This window comes from Moschus berezovskii, chromosome 8, assembly GCF_049115385.1.
Source record: "Moschus berezovskii isolate FMDL1 chromosome 8, NW_MosBer_1.0, whole genome shotgun sequence".
Classification (NCBI taxonomy): domain Eukaryota; kingdom Metazoa; phylum Chordata; class Mammalia; order Artiodactyla; family Moschidae; genus Moschus; species Moschus berezovskii.
In genome coordinates, this window is record NC_142467.1 from 105309807 (window position 1) to 105314108 (window position 4302).

The 4302-nt window shown below is 44.1% G+C and overlaps 1 non-coding gene across 1 annotated transcript; it reads right to left on the reverse strand.

Annotated features, from left to right (window-relative positions):
* Positions 1 to 3654: 3654 nt before the first annotated feature.
* Positions 3655 to 3779, reverse strand: LOC129559672 (U6atac minor spliceosomal RNA). The gene has a single exon (XR_008686614.1). It is a non-coding gene; the product is annotated as a U6atac minor spliceosomal RNA (small nuclear RNA).
* Positions 3780 to 4302: the final 523 nt, after the last annotated feature.

The window sequence follows — 4302 nt, forward strand, 5'->3', positions numbered from 1 at the left end:
AAGAATAAATAAACATGAAACACTCATTTTACGAGACTAGCATGTCCCTAAAGCAATATGAGACAAGAAAATTATAATCTCTCTTAGTGAGATTAGATGTGACCATAGATGTAGAAATCCTAAATAAAGTTCCAGGGGTTCGGGGCAGGCAGTGGAGTTGGCATTGTATAGAAAGGACTTACCATTGTGACTAAATTCAGGTTAAATCCTGGGAAGGCAAAGTTGGCTTAATACTGGAAAATCCATCCACTGTCTTTAAAAAAAAAGTAAGGGAGGAAAGCATATGTGATCATTTCAATAGGTAGATGCAAGTAAAGTATTTGATAAAATTAAACATCCATTCATGATTTAAATGAATAAACAACCCTTAAGCAAACTACAGGGCTTCCCCTGGTGGCTCAGTGGTAAACAAGCCACCTAGAGACACAGGAGACGTGGGTTCGATCCCTGGGTCGGAAAGATCCCCTGGAGGAGGAAATGGCAACCCACTCCAGTATTCTTGCCTAGGAAATCTCATGGACAGAGAAGCCTGGTGGGCTACAGCCCATGGAGTCACAAAGAGTCTGCCACGAGTGAGCACAGGCACGAAGTAAACTACTGCTAAGCAACAGTGTCAAAAAAAGAAGCACTGAGGGTTAAAGTTAAAGAACTCTCCAAGATCTGCATGGGAACTTCACGGAGGCCATTAGCACCTCCTGGAGAAGGGAATGGCAACCCACTCCAGGATTCTTGTAAGGAGAATTCCATGGACAGAGGAGCCTGGTGTGCCACAGTCCTTGGGGTCGCCAAGAGTCTGACACGACTGAGTGACTAACACACACGCATGGTTCGATATACCCTGAGTATAGAGTCACAACATCAAAGACACCAGCACTCCTTCTGGGCTCTCACAGTCGGATTCAACTTACTAAACAGCAACACTTCTCGTGGAAGGCAGAAGAGTGCTTCCCCCCTGCCCCGACTCAAGATGCCCACATTCTAATCCATCAGATCTATGAATATGTTAAGTTATGTGGCAGAGGGGAGTTAAGTCTGCCAATGGGACTGATTGCTAATCAGCTGACCTCAATAGGGAGATTACCCTGAATAACCTAGGTGAGCCCAACATAATTACAGTAGTCCTAAAATGTGGAAGAAAGGGGCAGAAGAGAAAGAACCACAAAGTGGCAGTGTGAGAAAGACTCTGCCTAGAGTTGCTGGGCTTTGAAGATGGAGGAAGGGGTCATGGGCCAAGGACACAGGCAGCCTCTAGAAGCTAGAAACACTGAGGAAACAAATTCTCCTCTGCTGCTGCTAAGTCACTTCAGTCGTGTCCGACTCTGTGCGACCCCATAGACGGCAGCCTACCAGGCTCCCCCTTCCCTGGGATTCTCCAGGTAAGAACACTGGAGCGGTTTGCCATTTCCTTCTCCAATGTGTGAAAGTGAAAAGTGAAAGTGAAGTCGCTCAGTCGTGTCCGACCCATAGCGACCCCATGGACTGCAGCCCACCGGGCTCCTCTGTCTATGGGATTTTCTAGGCAAGAGTACTGGAGTGGGGTGCCATTGCCTTCTCTGAATTCTCCTCTAGAGACCCCAGAAAGGATACTTTCCTGCTCATTAGCCTGGTGAGACCCATTTTAGACTTCTGACCTCCAGAAGTTATGTTCATCCATCTGTGTTGTTTTAACCTGGTAATTTGTTACCGCAGCAATAAGAGACTAATACACTCCTCAAATTGAATTATAGATTAAATGCATTTCCCAATAAAATCTCAATCAGGTTTTTGTGAAACTTGACAAACGAATTCGGAAATGGACATAGAAGGACTTCTCCAGTGGTCCGGTAGTTAAGTATCCACCTGCCAGTGCAGGGGACATGGGTTCAATCCCTGGTCCGGGAAGATTCCACATGCCGTGGAGCAACTAAGTCCCTGCAACACAACTGCAGAAACCCACACGCTGTAAAGCCCTGCTCCACAACGAGAGAAGTCACTGCTATGAGAAGCTCCCACTTGCTGCAGCCAGTGAGGAGCCCCCATTTGCAGCAACTGGAGAAAGCCCAGTGCATCCAAAAATTAACCGATTAAATGTACACAGAAGAGCAAAGGGCCAAGAATAAGAATCTTGAAAAAGAATGAGATGGAATGGCTTTCTCAGCTGGGCACTAAGATCTACTCAGTGAACAGTGATTCAGACACAAAACAACATAGACCGTGTGATTCCTTTGCGATAAGGTTTAAAAACAGGCTTCAGTTCAGTTCGGTTCAGTCGCTCAGTCATGTCCAACTCTTTGCAACCCCATGAATCACAGCATGTCAGGCCTCCCTGTCCATCACCAACTCCTGGAGTTCACTCAAACTCATGTCCATCAAGTTGGCAAAAACAGGCTTAAGCTAAACTATATTCTTCAGGGATGCTTCTAGGGTAAGAGAAAACCTCTGAAGAGTGGGATGAAGATCAAGTCAGAGCACAGCTACCTGGGGGAGTGGGGAGTGGAGGGAAAGGACCAGAGGGTGTGGGTGGGGATGCTGGCCGTATTCTATTTTTAATTTAGTTTTAATTGGAGGATAATTGCTTTACAATGTGTGTTGGTCTCTGCCATCCATCGGCATGAATCAGCCACAGGTATACCTATGTCCCCTCCCTCTTGGATCTCCCTGCCACCTCCCACACCTCCAGGTTGTCACAGAGCACTGGGCTGAGCTCCCTGTGTTATATAACAGCTTCCCATTAGCTATCTGTTTTACATATGGTAATATATATATCTCAATGCTGCTCTCTCAATTTGTCCCACCCTCTCCTGCCCCCACTGTGTCCATAATCTCGTCTCTATATCTGAGTCTCTATTCCTGTCCTGCAAATAGATTCATCAGAACCATTTTTTCTAGATTCCATAATAGGCATTAATACACAATATTTTGTTTTTTCTCTTTCTGACTTACTTCACTCTGTAGTAACAGGCTCTGGGTTCATCCACCTCACTCAGATTGACTCAAATTCATTCCTTTTTATGACTGAGTAATATTCCGTTTGGTATATGCACCAGGACTTCTTTATCCATTCATCTGCAGACAGACATCTAGGTTGCTTCATGTCCTAGCTGCAGTAAATAGTACTGCAACGAACACTAGGGTACATGTGTCTTTTGCAATTATGGTTTTCTTGGAGTTTGCTCAGTAGTGGGATTGTTGGATCATATGGTCGTCTTATTCCTAGTTTTTAAAGAAGTCTCCATACTGTTCTCCATGGTGGCCGTATGAGTTTACATTCCCACCAACAGTGCAAGAGTGTTCCCTTTTCTCCACCTCCTCTCCAGCATTTATTGTTCATAGATTTTTTGATGATGGCTGTTCTGACTATGGTGAGGTGATACCTTATTGTAGTTTTGATTTGCATTTCTCTAATAATAAGTGATGCTGAGCATTTTTTCATGTGTTTATTAGTCATCTGTATGTCTTCTCTGGAGAAAAATCTATTTAGATCTTCTAACCCACTTTTTGATCGGGTTGTTTGTTTTTCTGATATTGAGCTGCATGAGCTGCTTGTATATTTTGGAGATTAATCCTTTGTCAGTTGCTTCATTTGCAATTATTTTCTTCCATTCTGGGGGATGTCTTTTCATCTTGTTTATGGTTTCCTTTGCTGTGCAAAAACTTTTAAGTTTAATTAGGTCCAATAAAAACTGGTTAGATGCCATGAAGTAGGAGGCAATGTCTTAACGGTGTGGATGTTGTCAGGCCCAAGGGCCTCTTCCATCCTTATTAGGGGAGCGCTAACCTTCTCTCCTTTCATACAACACCATATTCTATTTCTCAAGTGAGTGATGGTGACACTGATGTTTGCCTCATAATTCTGTTAAACTGTACATTTTTTAAAGGAATGTTACAAGTATAATATTATAATCCCCCCAATTTAATGTATTAAAATCGGTTCAGTTCAGTCGCTCAGTTGTGTCCAACTCTTTGCAATCCCATAAACCACAGCACGGCAGGCCTCCCTGTCCATCACCAGCTCCCAGAGTTTTACCCAAACTCATGTCCATTGAGTCAGTGATTCCATCTAACCATCTCATACTCTGTCGTCCCCTTCTCCTCCTGCCCTCAATCTTTCCCAACATCAGGGTCTTTTCAAATGAGTCAGCTCTTTGCATCAGGTGGCCAAAATATTGGAGTTTCAGCTTCAACATCAGTTCTTCCACTGAACACTCAGGACTGATTTCCTTTAGGATGGACTGGTTGGATCTCCTTGCAGTCCAAGGGACTCTCAAGAGTCTTCTCCAATACTACAGTTCAAAAGCATCAATTCTTCTGCTCTCAGCTTTC